General features: G+C 37.3%; 1 pseudogene; it reads left to right on the top strand.

Moving 5' to 3' along the window:
- Nucleotides 1-17956, top strand: part of LOC135222526 (dynein axonemal intermediate chain 7 homolog) — a 39619-nt pseudogene extending 21663 nt beyond the window's left edge.
- Nucleotides 17957-18522: the final 566 nt, after the last annotated feature.

Raw genomic sequence — 18522 nt, 5'->3', positions numbered from 1 at the left:
GTAAAAAAAGCTGCCGAGACCAATCTATAATTTTTAGGGAGTGGGGCAGATACGGCTCCTGTGCTCCAACTTGCATAGTCACTGACTTTCTTTTACGGCAATGAAATATGTTTTTTAAGATTTCTTAAAACTGAGGACTTTAGACATACATCACGTGTATGTATGTTACAATATATACTTATGCATATTCCTTAACAAGTTGGAAACTGAAGGACTATTTTTAAGAAATAAAATACTGGAACAAGAAATGTCAAAATCCAGTAAACGTAACCCCCATCTTGTTTTAACTAATTGGACCACGTGAGAGAATGTATTTTGAGTCAAGCCCCTTCTCCCTTGCGAATATGATTTTAGTGTCAAGCCCCTTCTCCCTTGCGAATATGATTTTAGTGTCAAGCCCCTTCTCCCTTGCGAATATGACTCTAAAGACACTCCACACCAGCATGGTAACTTGTCATCCCCTTGTCATATGCCAAATCCCTGGAAGGGTCACTCGCACTTAAGGGAATAGAGGCCCCTTTTCTATTATACTTCTCTGTACTTAGGTCCCCCAGTCTAATTTTACAAGAATCCATTAGCGGCTAGTCACCCTCCAACTTGTGAAAGTACACACGTCTCGATGACCTGTCCTTTCTTGCCTTCTACCTGACCTCTTTCCCTCGTTATTGTTATCTAAACCCCTCCGCCTCTGCTACTCCGCCCACACTCACCTGCATGACCAACGGTTGTCCTAAACCTCTTGACCAATGATAGCATCCATTATACACTACTTTCCACACCTCTCTGCCGGCGTCCAATGACCTCCTTCAGGTAGTTAAGAAGGATTGGCAGTGGAGATGAAAGGCCCAAGGAGAATCATGCCACCCTGAACAGATGTAACTGGCTCTCCTTCAACTGTATAAATATGGCCTGACCTGGCCTACCAAGCTGCACTTTGCCCTAGCCAGTTCTCTTGGTAGTATGCCCTAACCTGAAACAGTACCTTACTGTCTAGAAGCAGTGTCATGCCCTATGACTATGCCCACCTCTATCTCCAACCTTTGTTTTGATGCTGACTTGGCTAGTCGCTTCTTGAACCTGCTATCCCTGCAGCCCGGAATCTGCCCAGATGTCCACCTTGAACGCTCCACTGCGAGCTCAAACTAGAAGTTCCTATACGATGCTGCTTGAAGAGACTCATTTGACTGTCCTTGGTAAAGCCTGCAAGCGAACCACATCCTTCCGCTGATGCCCTGGCCATGACTACGCCCGTCCTGTCCACGGCCTAAGGTAACTGAAATTGGAAGTTTTTCTGTCAGCCCTTCACCTCCTATTCCTAGCACTCATTCCCTGTTTCAACTGTTTTTTCCTATTCCCATTTCTTAAACATTCCCATCTCCATCAGACACTTGTGCGAGCATAGATAATTGTGAAATTGCTCTAGACAAGTGATCGCTACCAACCCACTATACACATTTCGCGTAATATCGAATTCAAGTAATTCATATGATTTTGCATTTAGCTTATTTTTACTTGTCCTTCGACTTCTGAATCAGTTCTGACTGCTTTGCAGATCCATGTATCCTGCCTCGTTTTGTGTGCGTTCTTCAGTTGTTCAAAAGTGCCACTTAACATACTCTGCCAGTGCCAAATCTAAGGTTGAAGCCCAGGATAACAGCGAGAGCAAAGGTTCACTGACAGTGTTCCACTGCATAGTGTTATTCAATGTTGTTACTCTTAAGTTCTAGATCCCCATTTTAAGTGCTTGGTTGTAACTTGGTGGATTATTACTATTGCTATTGTATATAAGTAGAATCTGTCCTGAGAGTGCCATGGAGCAAATTAGTGCTCCTGTATTATAGTGAGCTAGTATTTCTATAAAAGCTTCTTTTATATTTTCTGTTCATTGCCCTGCGTGCCCACTCTAAGTCAGCTTCCGTGTGTCTGCAAAAGATGTAGATTTTTGAGTAGAGTCAAAATATTGATTGCTCAGATTTTTTGGTTTTAAAACCTGGCACGTAGACTATGACAGTATAGTATACAGTATATATATACATATATACATAACTTTATCACGAAAATATGGGACCTATTGAATATATAAATAAAGACAAAATCCACGAAGGAAAGTGAAACAGAGTATCACTGTGAGTCCTTTTGGCTTCTTGCCCTTTACTGAGCAGCCTGATATAAATATGAAAATAAGTTTACAACTAAAGCTCGTATAAATGACAGATAAGGACTATAAAGGAAAACATGTACCTGGAAACCAACACAACTAAAGAATTTGTAGACCTATTCAAAACAGTTAAGCCCAACTGCTCGGAAGCAGGGACAAGACAATTAAAAGACTGTACAATTCAATAAATCTAAATAAAATTTTTACAATAAATACATATTAAACAGAGACACAGAAAATATCTATAAGGTAATTAACCTTATCTTTAAGGTCATTCTTAAATATTTTACTAATACAAGGTCCAAATACAAGCCAGAGCTAAGGTTAAAATTACAATTGGAAGTAAGTTGTACAATGGCAGCTTCTAAAAGATTGCGTAAAAAGAAATCTATCGATCTAGCAATCACTGAACTGCCAGTCCAATTTATCCTGTGAAAGTTTTCACTTAAATGAATGAATATTGCATTGGATGCTTGCCCAGTTTTGAAAGAATACTTATGCTGTTTAATTCTTACTTTTAAATCCTTGCTAGATTGGCCGATATAAAAAGATGGGCAGCCCAAACATTGAATTTTATATATTATGTTGTTGCTTTCCTTAGTGCCATTTTTTATTAGCATTCCTTTAGTGTGTTATAATAGGAAAAAAACGAGGTTGACCTTAAAAGATTTTAACAATGATTTTAGGGTTCAAACCGCTGATATAATGCAAGCTAAGAATGTTCTTAGATGCTGCTTTCTCCAAGTTACTTTCAATATAAAACTTTTTGTTGGCTTTATTATAGCAAAATTCTGATATATGTGAAGAATTACAGAAATCTGTTCCTATTTTTCTTATGTATTCGATTTCTTGATCCAAATATTGGGGATTGACTATTTGCAATGCTTGTATTATTTGGACCCCTGTATTAGTTTAAGGACCTTAAAGATAGAATCACTGGCTTAATTACAAATTAATTACTTTAAAGATATTTTCTATGTATCTGTATGTTCAATATATATTTATTTAAATGTTCACCTTGCAAAAGTTGTTATTGTTTACCAAAATGAGATTTATTGAATTGTACTTTTATGACATTTTTTTGGTGGTCAGTTACATCCCTGCATAATCTTTTCATTGTCTTGTCCCTGCTTCCGAGCAGCTGGGCTTAACCCTTTGTAAACCTCTTGAATTGTAATCTTGCTTTGGGTAGGTCTACTAATTCTTCAGGTGTGTTGGATTCCAGGTACATATTTTCCTTTATAATTCCTATCTTTTATCTATACGAGCTTTCTTTGTAACTTATTTTCATAATAATATCAGTCTGCTTAGCAAAGGACAAGAAGTTGAAAGGCCTTTCAGCGGTACTCCATTGTTTTACTTTCCTTTGTGGATTTTGTCATTATTTATATACATACAAGCTGACCAACCCGGCGCTGCTAGGGAAAACTCTGAATGGCAACCAATAAACTCTCTTTCTCTCTCCTCCCAAACCCCCTCTACTCTCTGTCATTTCTCCTCCCTCTTACTATCTCTCTCTCTCTCCCTTTCCAGGTAAGATAGTTGTTTCAGTTCCATTGTCCAACATTTTTGACATTTTATATTTCACCACTTCTTGGCCCTATTCTTATTGGGCTGAACTTGGATTTGAAGGTATTGGGAGTGTCCCTATTCATCTCATCGACCTCGGAAACTATGGATAAACACTAAAATATCATTTTTCATTTTCAGATATTCTTTATTTTCACTCCTTCCCTCCCTCCATCCCCACAACACTCCCTTTGGAGCCAGTGATATCTTACCCCCACTGTACTTTTTCCCCGAGGCTAAGTTATATTTATACCAAGTTTGGTTGAAATTGCTCAATGCTTGTAAAAGTGTATGTGGCACATACACACACACACAAGTAGGATGCCAAATTAAAGCATGGTTTACACTATGCCATCATGTATCTGCTACGTGATGCAGTAGTGGTGTTGAAAAAAATTAATAGCGGCCAAACTGTACTGCAACACTGCTCGCTTGTTGTCGCAGTTCAGCTTTCAATGGCAGGATGTCTGCCGATGATGTACTTTGCCAGGAGACTCTACTGTGGAGTGTAGTTGCTCGTGTGCTGCAAAAAAGACCAGCCTTTTTTTGAAGAAAGAAAACATAGAACCTTGTTGTGTAAGCAATGGCTTTCTCGGAGACCTCTGAAGGGAAGCTTCAATGAAATATTTTTGGAGCTACAAGTCGAAAATCCAACAGACTTTGAAAATTACACAAGAATGTCAATCTTGTATTTTGTATATTGTTGGAAAAAAAAACTGAACCATTATATTAGTAACCAGGACACCAGCTTTCGAGACAGCATATCACCAGGAGCTCGTTCTTACAGCTGGAGGATCGTATGCAAGCCTCCGATATTCAACCAGGATTTCAAAACAGAGCCCTTGTCTAATCATCCCCGAAACCTGTGAAGCCATCTATAATGTCCTTATGGAGGATTATTTGAAAGTAAGGTTCAAATATAGGTACAAAGTACACACATATTTTTTTATTACAGGAAACGCAGCTCATCAAAACACAATAACTTCGGAGTGTAGAGATCTTCCGTGCCAGCTCCAGACTTCTGTGATGCTTTGATTGCAGACATTTCCTTATAGAATTGTGTCTTCAGGGTGTGCAGCTTTTTAGTAATGTCTTCATTCCGCAATGTACAGTTTACAAACCTCATAACTCTGATTTTATGGTTTCCAAGCTTGTACTCCTGATGTTTCTCATCTTGTAATGCTTGCATTTGATGTTCCAAACAGATGGATGTTCCTTCAGTAATTCAATAAAATGTATTGTGTTAGTCCTTGTCCACTCAAGGGGTTTGGCGGGTGGTGGTGAGCGGACATCCTCCCCCTCTGAATGATGGTTCAACACTGAGCTGAGTAAAGCCCCATACACACTATGCATCATGATGCTTGCAGTGTTAGATGGATGCGTTGAAAAATGACTTTTTCAACACGAAGCCGCATCACCAACGTGTTGATGGGTCAGAGCCATTTCATTACTCAGCTCAGTGTTGCACCATCTTCCAGAGGGGGAGGACGTCCGCTCACCACCAACCACCAAACCCCTTGAGTGGACAAGGACTAACACAGGGACTAGACCAAGGCTCTGTATTGAAATCCTGGTTGAATATTGGAGGCTTGCATATGATCCTACAGCTGCAAGAACGAGCTCCTGGTGATATGCTGTCTTGAAAACTGGTGTCCTGGTTACAAATATATGGTTCAATTTTTTTCCAACAATTTATAAAATGCAAGGATTGGCATTCTTGTGTAATTTTCAAAGTCTGTTGGATTTTCGACTTGTAGCTCCAAAAATATTTCATTGAAGCTTCCCTTCAGAGGTCGCCGAGAAAGCCATTGCTTACACCACAAGGTTCTACGTTTCTTCCTCAAAAGTTTCTATTTGCAGCACACAGAGCAACTACACTCCACAGTAGAGTCTCTGGCAAAGTACATCATCGGCGGACATCCTGCTGTTGAAAGCTGAACTGCGAGAACAAGTGAGCAGTGTTGCAGTACAGTTTGGCCGCTATTAATTTTATTCAACACCACTACTGCATCACATAGCTGATACATGATGGCATAGTGTGTACCATGCTTAATGAAATGGCTCTGACCCATCAACACGTTGGTGATGCGGCTTCGTGTTGAAAGAGTCGTTTTTCAACACATCCATCTAACACTGCGAGCATCATGATGCATAGTGTGTACGGGGCTTAAAGGAACGCCAACTTCTACTACTCCCCTTTCGATTTTCCCCAGATAGACGAACTCGGGTTCACGTTCACGCTCCCGGCCGACCTCTCCGAGATGGAGTGCGTCGTCAGGGTGATGAGGACCGAGTACGACCACTACTCCAAGTTCGCCAGGACCTTCGACACGCCAACGTTCCAGAGCCCCTCGGGGAACTGCTCGGTAATGTGTCTTGCTGCCAGTTCTGACTGCCTCTCGAGTAGTGATGAATCGATCGATCGATCGATCGATTGAGAGAGAGAGAGAGAGAGAGAGATCGAATTACTTTACATTGATTATGGGGGTCCCAAATGAGTTTTATAATGAGATTTTTCTAAAAAAAGAGAGAGAGAGAGAGAGAGAGAGAGAGAGAGAGAGAGAGACGAGAGAGAGAGAGAGAGAGAGAGAGAGTCTTAACTTTTAAAAGTCGGTTGTTGGTTACGTTTGATAGTTTTCTTGTTATGAGTAGAAGTCAGTTTAATAATCTTTTTATTTATCTTCATTTAATCAATTAAAGTTCTGTTTGGCGTTGTTCCAGTCGTTCAACATGGCTTAAAGTATCCTCTGCTACTTTCTCTATAGTTCGCTACTGAGGAAGTTGTGGAATCGGAACTTCAAAAGTTCAAGCAGAGGTGTAATGCATAACAGCCCTAAAACAATTCTCTTTGCATTTTATAACTGATTTCCATTTTTATCTGATTATTTATTAATTTGTTTGTCTATTTTTCTTTCCTAATAACTGATCTCTTCTTTCTCTATTTCCTATTACCTTCCGTTACTTCTTTCAAATGAGCAAAACACCGTGTGCGTTGGAAGCTTGAATTTTAAGTCTGTGGCCCCTGTGGGCTTCTTCCTTAAGAATAGGGTTCATCTTCCAAATAATAATGATAGTAATATATTTTTTTCTTGCCCATGTTGATCGGTAACAACTCATCCTACACAGTCATAATGGTTAGCAGTAAAGGCACCAGAAATAACAAAAAAGATTCGGTTTATACATGCACTACATAACAAGAATGACTGGGGAAGACTACAATGAAATTTAGATTACGTAAGAACGTCCTAATAATAATTAATAATAATAATAATAATAATAATAATAATAAACTACAATAATAATGCTAATAATAATAATAATAATAACGAGCAAAGCGAAGTCTTCCTGTAGACGGGCTCATTTCTGGCGGCCCAGCATGTCCGGTCCCTAACGCCTCTCAAATGCTAATATCTCCAAGATTATTAAAGGTAAAATATAAATTCTTTCGGCAGATAAAACCTTTACATCTTTAAATTTCATCCCATGTATGATTTAATTCTAAAACATCATAAATTCACATTTAAATCATTTTAACCCTTTGAAGGTTCAACTTGAAGCTTCACGTGTTACCGCCTTCAGGGAGCCCTACTAGTAATAATGATTTGGCAAAGCATGTGTTGATTTCGTACGTAAGTTTAATTTGTAATTAATATCATTATATTATTATTCAGGAAGATAAAACCCCATTCATACAAAACAAGCCCACCACAGGGGTCATTGACTTGAAACCTTCTTCTTTCCCACCGTTATCCATCATTGAGGGGTCGGTTGCCTGATGCACCTCCTCCTCTGCCTTCTGTCAAAGGAATGGCATATCCGGGCATGGTTTTATTGTTGGGCAAAGGGCTTTTTACGACCGCATGCCCGATTTCCACAGTTATTGCCGGTGGGCCTATCCTTTTATTCGTCTTCTACGACACGCTGGATCTACGGTGCTAGTATTTTTACCCGCTTCCACAGGATTTCATCTGGTGTTCCCAGGCGGTAACTCATCCAAGTACTGACTAGACCCAACGTTGCTTAATTCCGCTGATTGGACGAGAAGCGGTGCTTGCACCGTGGTATGGCCGTTGGCCGGGTCATTGACTTGAAATACAAGCTTCCAAAAAACTATTATGGTGCTCATTCGGAAAAAGTGTACAGAAGGCCGATGATGGGGAATCAAGAAAGATCAGTCATGAGAAAAGCAGAAAAATTAACAAATGAATCAATAAATAGTCAAAAATATGAGTAAATTATTGAAATACAAGGATAACTACGAGGGTGGCAATGCATTGCATCTTCGCTAGAACTTCTGAAGTACCAATTTGCACGGCATTATCAGGAGGGCTGTTCCACAGCATGAATGATGACGTCCTCTTTCAAGAATAACTGGGCAATAAAGATGATTAAACGCACGGAAAAGAATAGTAATGAAAGTAAGTATGCAGACAGAACAACAAAAGAGACAAGTCATTAATACTTGAACAGAAACGCAATAATTAGCGAAAGGAATGAAAGAAATGGACGTTTTAAAGATGTTGAATATCAGATATGGCGCGGAAATCTTTTGTCGTCATTCTCTTCTTCATCCATCCGCAGAGGAAGACATTCCCGAAGAGGACCCACCTCCCCCAGAGGATCAATCCAGGAGGCGGTAAGTTAGGGATTGATTGATCGATTGAGCCATGTCAGACTGGTGTCACTCAACTGTGGTCACTGACGCTGTCTGTATGGGAAGAAGGTGTATCATCTTAATAATAATATTAGTATTATTATTAATTGATAGTATAAAGTCCTCAGTTATTTCGTTGCCAATTAATATCTTGGACTGAAATTATTATTATTATTATTATTATTATTATTATTATTATTATATTATTATTAAATAAGAAAGGAATTATAGTTGAATGCTGAGGGAACAGTAAAAGCATCAAGAATCAACTCTAAAAGAAATATTAATGAATACATTCGTACAAGAATATATTGCACAGCTCACAAGAATAAGAAAAGATTATATCCAAGGCAAATTATTTGATGATGATACTGATAGGGGAATTAAAGGAAACGATGATAACTGTTATGGACCATTAACTCTCCTACTCGACCTCTGACTTGGAAATGTAAACAATGAAGACTGTAGATGAAGTTTAATAATTGAGCCTGAATATAAAAATAAAAGTTCTTTCGTGTTATAAAATTTATCTTGAAAAGCAGGCCCGTAATAGAATTCTAGGGAGATAGGTAATAATGATAAAAAATTCCCTGTGCCGTTTCTGTCTTTAGCAGAAGCAAGCTAGACCTTTGCGTGCACACATACACTCACACCAAACCACACGGACATTAGCCTAATAATTTCAGTGCCATTTCGATCTCTATCTGCTTCAACTTCCTTCAGGAAGGCGATGGAAAGGACAATATGGGTAAGTACAGAGACAGTTTTCTTTTTCTAATTTTATTTATATTTTGACACTATTGCGTAGCGTTCACACTGTAGAATTTTTATGTGACTTCAGCCTAAGAGTATCATGTGCTTAAAAATAAATAAACTTGTTCAAATATAAGCATTATGTTTTCAAAAGAACAATAAGTAAATAAGTAAACAGGATACAACTTCTGAAAGTTCCAGTCATTTGTAGTACTTTTGTGTTCACGTGGTATAATGGGCTAATTATAATTTTTTAAACCAACGACATTTCCGCCTTTTTTTTTGTTTTTTTAAAATGATTAGGGTTGGATTTCCGATGACACCTTGGTTAACTTTGTTTTTTCTTACCAGGAGAGCGCCTCCAGCTGCCCCACCAAAACCCAAGTCCCCTCACCTCACAGACACAGCCCCAGGGGAGTTGAATTTGAGAAAGCACCGCGTCCAAGGAGGTATATACACAATCGACTTACTGGAGGTGCCTCCTCAACCAAGAGTTCTAGTGGACTGCACCATCACGCAAGTATTTTTTTTTTTATAGCAATTGTGACCGAATATCCTGAGCCATAGGCCGCAAGGAGTGAATTTCACGCAAGAAATGAGAGATGGTTAACCATACTAATTTCTCTTGCAGTTGAAGAAGTTTGCAGCGTGTCCCGTATTCACTGGCAAGCCAAATATAACCCTCCAAATTCATCCGGGAAGAAGCAGCCAAAGGAGACGTGATCCTGAGGCCGTTGAGCAAGAAATGAGGCCAGCTGGAGAAGGAAACTTCAGAAATTACTCCTCATCACAATAAAGTATGTAACTGAGAAATACCCATAAGCGAAATTACAAAACACGTTTTTTTTTTTTTAGTATAAAGGTTTTGGCAATGCAGTCAGTTTTTCAGTAAGTGGATGTTTTAACAGCCTATATCAAGGCATTCAAAGTATGGAAGCAACACTATTCACAGCTTATACTTTTTTCGCAAGACGACAAAACATGAATCATTAGTTTCACGAAGGTTTTGACCACATTTCAATTTCAAAATAACCTTTGATCTGTGTTAATATTTTGTGCCCTCTTTTAGCCATACATTCACCAAGAAATGCCTTACGAAAAATGGTTCAGTTTTTAATTCTGTAACTTTTGAACTGGGCGTTGTTAAGGCAGAATCTATTCCCTTTTTGATCGACAGGATATCTTGACACCAGGATAGGAGAGAGGCTGTGATCTTATTTTAGCTAGCTTAATCTGTCCCTTGCCTCTTAATCACTATATCCTATCGTCATCTGATGTTTCTGAAATATCACTTGTCTAATTTACTTTTGTTATGAAATACGCACGCACTAAAGAAGTTCTAACACTGAGATTCGGCGATTAACAATGAATTTGCTCTCCAAATTAGAATATGAACCCTATCTTATTTCTTGCACCTCCAGTACCCTTGCGAAGGACTCTCCACTGTACAATTGTATATTAGAAATAAGACGAAAATTTACGACCTCTGGTACATATTCTTGACGAAATTCAATTCTGCGTAAAAGCTAATGTTATAAGTATTTGTAAAAACTTCAGCAGGCAAGAGAGAGGCTGGAAAATGAATTCATTACTCCCGCTTGAAACTGTTGAGTTTTATTTTGATCGGGAACTGTTTTTGACATATTATTATGTCTAGGTACTTTCAGCTCCAAGTGTGTGAGTAAATTGAAATGATGCCATTTAAACTCTCGCAATTGTGTAGGGAATTTTTAAGCAAGGCTGTTGATATTCCGGAACTTACGAGCAATATATATATATATATATATATATATATATATATATATATATATATATATATATATATATATATTCTAAAGCTTCGTTCGCATATTCACAGAAAACATTAGACAACCAGAGGTACAGACAGGCAGACAGAAAGCTAACTACACCGATAGACATACGGAATGCATCTTACATAACAGTCTTTCTCTCCCTCTCTCTCCTAACAGACTACCTGATTCTGCCTTTTGGTTGAGCCTCCCTTGATGGTCCTGTGGGACGAAGTGAATCGGTACTGGACAAATGTCTACTTTCAGGATGAAAGTAAACAACGAAGAACAGTGTGTTATGCAGGTGGGTGAAGAGAGAGAGAGAGGGTTTGTGAATGGACATCGTGTCAACCTTTGAAAATTCCTGTTTTGTGTTGTGAATACACATTTCCCTGTTCTGAATATTAGCTGGTATGACGAAGACAAAGTCACTAAGAGAAAGTCTAACACCATATTGATAATAATAACGTTTTCCTTTTGTAATTTTGAAGTATCTGTAATCGCTATACCAACATTCCCCCCTTAAATCTTTTTGTTTGAGTTCCGCACCACTCGCCTAGGCGTCATGGGTTCTAGCGATGAACCGCTACGCAAACCTGCCCTTCCCAGAGCTGGGAATTGAAACCGAGGGGAACCGACGCCGTTTCCTCACTCTCAGTGCAGCTGTCGTTCCAGGCGGAGTTTACGATCATGGTAGGATCATGGAAGGTGTCGTTGCTGGTTAGGGTTTGATTAACTGCTGTACAGTAAGTTCCAGAAGTGAAGCGACAAATCTCAGAATTGATCGTACTTCTATAGAAACTCATGGGGTTTGCCAGTTAGTATATTTTATTCCAATTATTGTCATCCTATTTACCTGATAATACGTATCAGTGATTAACTGTATAAGCGCACAAAGTATTTCCCCAGTGAATGATCAATTTTAGTTTTTTTTCCAGTAATTGTTTTATTAATAGAAAAAAAAGAATTTCCCCAAAGAAACATCTGCGCTTCCAAAGTGTGATATGAAGTGTTTCACCATAGAGTGGCAGCATGGAACCGTGTGCATAAGCATTGGCCTAATATTTGTAAATTAACTTTCTACTTTTATAGCGTTATATCGAAAGTTATTATGATTTCTTTTGATAAAGCACAGAGAAGTTTAGCATTTGATTAAATGAAATATAAATAAGACAAGTTGGTTGTCAAAAAAAAAAAAAAAAAAAAAAACTAAATCCAAGTTATGTGCACGTTTAGCGTTCGTTACATGGTTAGGCCTATTTCAAGAATCAAGGAAATATAGTTTTCCAGCTTGTTAGTTAATAATTTCATGGAATTTCTCGATAGTGCAAATATTTGCATGCGGAATTGGGTTCAGGGTCGCACCAAACAAGTATTTTCGTAGGTCTCCACCTTTTTTTTTTTCAGTGCATAAGTGAGACTATTGTTGTCCATACGATCGGAGTGTGAATATGCTTGGCGAGCATTATTTTAATTCGAGTATCCCCTGTTATGCTCTCTCTCTCTCTCTCCTCTCTCTCTCTCTCTCTCTCTCTCAGGACGTTTTTATCTATCAGGAATAACCGAGGTGGTCTGTTTAAGAATCGAGCACTAGGCCTATTGGTCATGCTCGGGTGTTGCTTCTTTATATATATATATATATATATATATATATATATATATATATATATATATTAATATATATATATCCCCAAAAAACTCATAAATTTCTGTTATGCAATAATACTTGACTGGATCGAACTGATTACTGGTTGTCATGGAAATATGAATGGGTGATATCACTCCCTTATGATACGCCAACTTACGCAAATTCAGTCTTAAATTTCACGGTTGGGATATGATTCGAAGATTTTGAGGTGATAGGTTGAAGTGAAAAGGTGGAGTTAGTATTGTGGGTAGAGGTAGAGGTAGAGGTAGAGGGGGGAAGGGGTGGTTGGGGTCTGTCGTCTCCCTACTTAACCAGATGGTGATTTTACGGGTGTTCTGGTTGCTTGCGACCGACTTTCTTATTTTTTATATAGCGAGTCTGTTTCCCAGGTGCAAGGGCAGGTCCTGGTGTCGGTCCTGAAGGTTCTATCTTTGCCTTAATAACAGACAGTGGCCCTGCATTGTAAGCCTTGCAATGCCCGAAACTAGGCCCTAGTCACCTGAAGGTAGCAGCAGAGGTTAGAGCCTTTCTCGAAGATGGTGTTTTATGCTCGGTCCTAGAAGCTAGAATCAGAACTACCAACCACCCTACACTTCTCCATTGAATCTAGGTGCATTCATGGTTGATTATGTTTAATGTCGCGGAGATTTTCCCTTCACATTCTATTGATACTTGCATGGTTTTATGCATCTTCGCTAAAATAATTGATAATACACTATAAATATTAAATATTTGTTTCCACATTGCTCGAAATATACATTGGTAATGTTGGTAATCCTGTGTTGAACGAGAATTTCAAATTGTTTCGTTTCTATAGTTTGAAGTAATTGCTATACAAAATTTTAAAATAATTACTATTAACATAATTTTTTCTTATGATTGTTATAAATATCATAGATTTGATATTTGTGCATCAAATGTTAGCTTTATTTTGCTTGATAGAGCTTTCACTGTAGAAAAAATATATATTTTTCAGCTACGAGTTGTAGTTGCCAGTTAGTGAATTTCGAACGAAATTCTCTGAAATTTGTCGCTTCAGTTTTGAACTTACTGTACAAGGGATTACATAAAGATTGTTCGGGCACAGACGCATTTGAATGACACGTATATACTTTATATATATATGCACATAATAGTGTTTTTTAAAAAGCTCCCATCCCGGGAATAAGAATGTGACATGAAATATAAGTGGAGTACACTCGGCAAGGAAAGTTAAGATACAGTTTTTTTTAAATCTTCGGACATATACTGTTCAATAATGCCACACCTGGCAACTCTTGAAAGGGGGGGGGCGGAGCTTCAAAATCATAGCGTTTGTTGCTTTCTAGATTTCCATCAACTTTACACCATAAAGATTCTGTTGAGGTCCTATAATCATTTATACTTGAATGTAGAAACAGGCTCTATGTTATTCGTTAATGTTGGTTTGGTAACGTCAATTCAGGGTAGAATATCGATCATCCTTTTTTTAAAACCTACTGTGAAACGTTATTGATAAGTAATGTTTGACACTAAACTGACGTAAAAATTCATACATAATTAAAGACGTCTCTTAAACAATGAGAGAGAGGGTTTTTAAAATTTGGGCAGTACTTGTGGAAATCGTGAGGAACAATACAGTAAAGAATGAAATATTATGACGATAGAGAGAGAGCGCGCGCAAGCATAGGCCTATCGATAGAGGATGCTTAATTCATTATTTTTAATTTGAGAGATTAATGATAATATTTTTGTTTTTTCATATGTTTCAAAAGTGGAGAGAGAGAGAGTGAGAGAGAGGATAGCGATGAGAGGAGATAGAGTAGAGAGAGCACTTGGAATATAGGAAGGAAGAAGAGAGCAGCGAGCGCAAGCATAGGGCTATCTATAGATACTTATATAATTCATTATATTTACTTTGAGAGATTGAGTGATAATATTTTTTCAAATGTGTTTTAAAAGTGGCGAGAGAGAGAGAGAGAGTGAGAGAGAGAGAGAGAGAGAGAGAGAGAGAGAGAGAGAGAAGGAGCAAAATCTGCTACTGTGAAAGCTTAGGACCATTTTATAACTACTTAATTTTTCATTATATTTTCTTTGGGTGATTGAGTGGTAATATATATATTTTTAAAGTATGTTTTAGAATTGGAGAGAGAGAGAGAGAGAGGAGAGAGAGAGAGAGAGAGAGAATTATAGTACTGGTGACGGACTTGTGACGGGGGAAAGGCAGAAGAAAATATAATAAATTTTAAAAAGTATCTCTATCGATAGGCCTATGCTTGGGCGATATGATACGACTGCCAAGATCGTGCTGCACTATGCTAGATCAAATTTGAAGGATCATAATATTCAAGCTAATTCTCTAAGAAATTCATTACATAGATTACATTCGACAGTTGCCGTCTTAGCATTTCAAACGATGTTGTAAAAAGACGTGGAAAATTTTAGTCTTTACTATTGAAAATCGGGTTTCATCCACAAATCATTCACGAAAAAACGCTGTGAATTAAGTAAAAATAATTATTACCACAAACAACTCAATATGTATTGCACAGGCAATTAAAGTTTTATATCGTGGGAGATTTTTCAGCCTCGCGGCAAAACATGCAGTAGTGTAGGGCTGTAGGGCTATACTACGAACTGCTCTGTAATGGGAGCATATAGCCAGAAAAATCTTTGAGCTTGACATTGCTACTTTAACCTTGGTTAAGATTTATGTGTTAGAGACAGTAAACTTTTGTAAACAGCAACTAGCATTCGATCCATGTCAACGTCAAAGTAATCAAAATGTGAAATCCGTTACGTTAGCCAGTATCCAGTGACTTGCGCTTCCCGCTCTAAGTTCTAGGGCTCCTCCTCACATCATAGAAAACGCTCTTGCGGATGCAACTAGATTTGTTCAACCTACCTTAGCCGTCGCAACATTGAGTGCCATTAACGTCAGCTAACTTTAATCGCTTTGGAATACAAACATAAGTTTGTAGAAACTAAAATAATTACATTCACCACTTACGATGATGCAATATATCCCGTTCATGAAGCAAAACAGTAAATATTGTCGTCGTGATACATAGTACTAAAATCAGAAATTCACATTCTATCTACCTGATCTCTATGAACGAATCCATCAGAGCAATTCCAATTACTTCGGACATATATAGTGGGCTTTTAAGTATCTGAACGGTTTTGTGTTCGCAGTTTTAACTTATTGATATAATTTGCAGTATATTTACATATTCTAGAGTAAATTTAGCGATATTATGTCTTTTCAGTAAAAACAAATGGGAGATTGGATGAACAAAAGCTAATGAAAACTGTATCTTCAGTTTTCTTGTCGAGTGTACATTTATGTACTTAAAAATGCCTTAAAGACAAAAGATCTAGCGCTCTATTGTGCCAATTTTTCGTGGCCGTATGCTTTATATATATATATATATATCTATAATAATAATCCTAATATATAATTATAAATATTTATTAAATAAATAATATATAGATATATATATAAATGAAATATTATATATATATATATATATATATATATAATATATGATATATATATATATATATATATATATATATATATATATGTATATATATATATATATATAATATATATAAATTATATAAATAATATATAGATATATATTTATATAAATATATATATATAAATATATAATCATATATATATGATATATATATATATATATATTGTTACGTATTTAGCTGGCCTTGAGATAGGCTAGATACGTAAAACGGAAATATTGAAGGAAGACAAGTTGAAATAATTGAACTTACCATAAAAATTGATTATTATTGATAATTTCCTTAGAGGAAAAGGTCGCCAGAAACTCAGCTCGTAACTTTACAGCTATTTATTTACAAAAAACGGGCCGTGCTGGCCTGGAGAAAAGGTAAATGATGATTGGCCCCCACGTTGGGGCTTATAATCTCTCATTCAATTCAAGCTGATTTTCATTCAATTGGGGTAATGCACTTGCGGGCAGAGAGACGGCACGTGACTCATGGAATCTGGAAAAGAATCCCAGATTAAACGAAGATAAAAAGAAAAAAATGACTTCTTGCTTGATTAATTAATTTCTCTAATACTGGGGAGAAGGAACTTTTAAGTTTCACTGAAGTATGCAATGACTCCATTGTCTGGACGATCACACAAGGGGAAGCATGCGGCCATGAGGCAGTGAGAGGGAAAAAAATGAACAAACGTGAATTCCTTTTGTTGCTGGAAATTTGAAATTGGGGAGAATGATGGATCAAAATGCTAATAGGTGATAAGGGAGAGACTGGCAATATGCTGTTCACAAGACGTACCTGGATGGTCGTGTTCAGTGTGGGCCTTTGTAGAAAATGTGGCTCTTTTGTAGAAAAGCATGGGCCCCCCCCCCCTTTGTCTGAGGCCTGGGTCATCGGCGCGCCACTCACACCCTGGGATAGGCCTAACAGGAAGGCAGGTAATTTGACTCTGTCCGAGATCACGTCTCGCAGCCGACTGAGGCAGAATTCAGGTGGTTGCTTGGGGGTTGGAAGTCAGCTTAACCCCCACGATCAAGGCAAATCCAAATCCTGGAAAACAAGCATAACAGCCAGCAGAGGGGTCACAGGAAAGAGAGCTTAAGTTATAGGTCTAAGAAGTACCAATTCTGCCTAACATCCTTTTTCCTTTGAGATACGTCCCTAAAGCTGACAAAAGACACTTTTCCCCCAACTGGGCAATCTGGGGAATCCCCTCTCTGGCTGGCGGGTTTTGGTTCCCGCGTTTCCTAAAAATCAGCTGATATTCTAAAGAAATGGCTGCCGTATTCCAAATCAAAATTAATTAATTAATTGCGGGGTAGACGAACGATCTATAAACGTCACAATATATATATATATATATATATATATATATATATATATATATATATATACATACAGTACTGGTAATCTTCTTAGGCACGAAGATATGTAAATTCAATTGTATTCCATATAGGAAATGAAAATGGTTTATCTCAGAAATGCCCAACAATTTCGTCCTCCAATGGACCTCTTCTTGGAGCATTTTCTGAGATAACCATTTTCAATTTCCTGTGTGGAATACAATTGAATATATATATAATGTATATATATATATATATATATATTATATATATATATATATAATAGTAATATAATATATATATATGTATATATATATATATATATATATATAATATATATATATATATATATATATATATCGAAAATAAGAGTTAAAGAATTTGCGTTTACTGTCAGATTTACTTTCTTGTGTCATACAGGAAGGAAACGTTCAACTGTCGAACCTTCAAGATGGCGCCCGCAGTGCCCTTTCACACCTATACAACAAACAATGGAAGCCGAAGACTCTCATTAATGTAAGTCCATTGTAACAGTTTCATTGGATGGAATAAATAGTAAAGAAATAGGTTTTGTTGTGCTGGAAATTCCTCTCATTCTTATGTACTCTTTTTTTTTTCTTTTCCCATCACTCTTGACATGAAGCTCTCTGGTTAATTTCTTGTATCGTCATTCAAGGATTTGCATAAACAGAATTTTCTCTCTCCCATTTTATTTTATTATATTTGAGAAAGATTCCAGTGAATTTCAGTTAGAAAACAAGAAACGAAACTTATTCCAATAGATCATAGTCTATTCCCTTTTACTTCATAATTTTCTTTTGATTTTTCTCTAGTCCCCCTTTCCAAGATCATTTTGGCAAAATATCAAGGCAGGCCACCCAAAGGGTGTAGCTTATTTGACTGTAAACATCGAGGCAGAGGTTAATCTTAGATTATCCTGGAACATTCCCCAGCTAGACAAGATTTCATTCAATCCTTGTTACAGAAAAATATGCCATCTTTTTAATAGTTTTCATACTTGCTGCTCCAAGTTTTTGGTATTTTTGCGATATTGTTAAATGTACCTGCCCCTTCATATTACTAGTTCAATTTTCTAC

The sequence above is a fragment of the Macrobrachium nipponense genome, chromosome 3 (genome assembly GCF_015104395.2).
Source record: "Macrobrachium nipponense isolate FS-2020 chromosome 3, ASM1510439v2, whole genome shotgun sequence".
Taxonomy (NCBI): domain Eukaryota; kingdom Metazoa; phylum Arthropoda; class Malacostraca; order Decapoda; family Palaemonidae; genus Macrobrachium; species Macrobrachium nipponense.
Note: the sequence above shows the minus strand (reverse complement) of the source record. Positions and strands in the feature narration are given on the sequence as shown.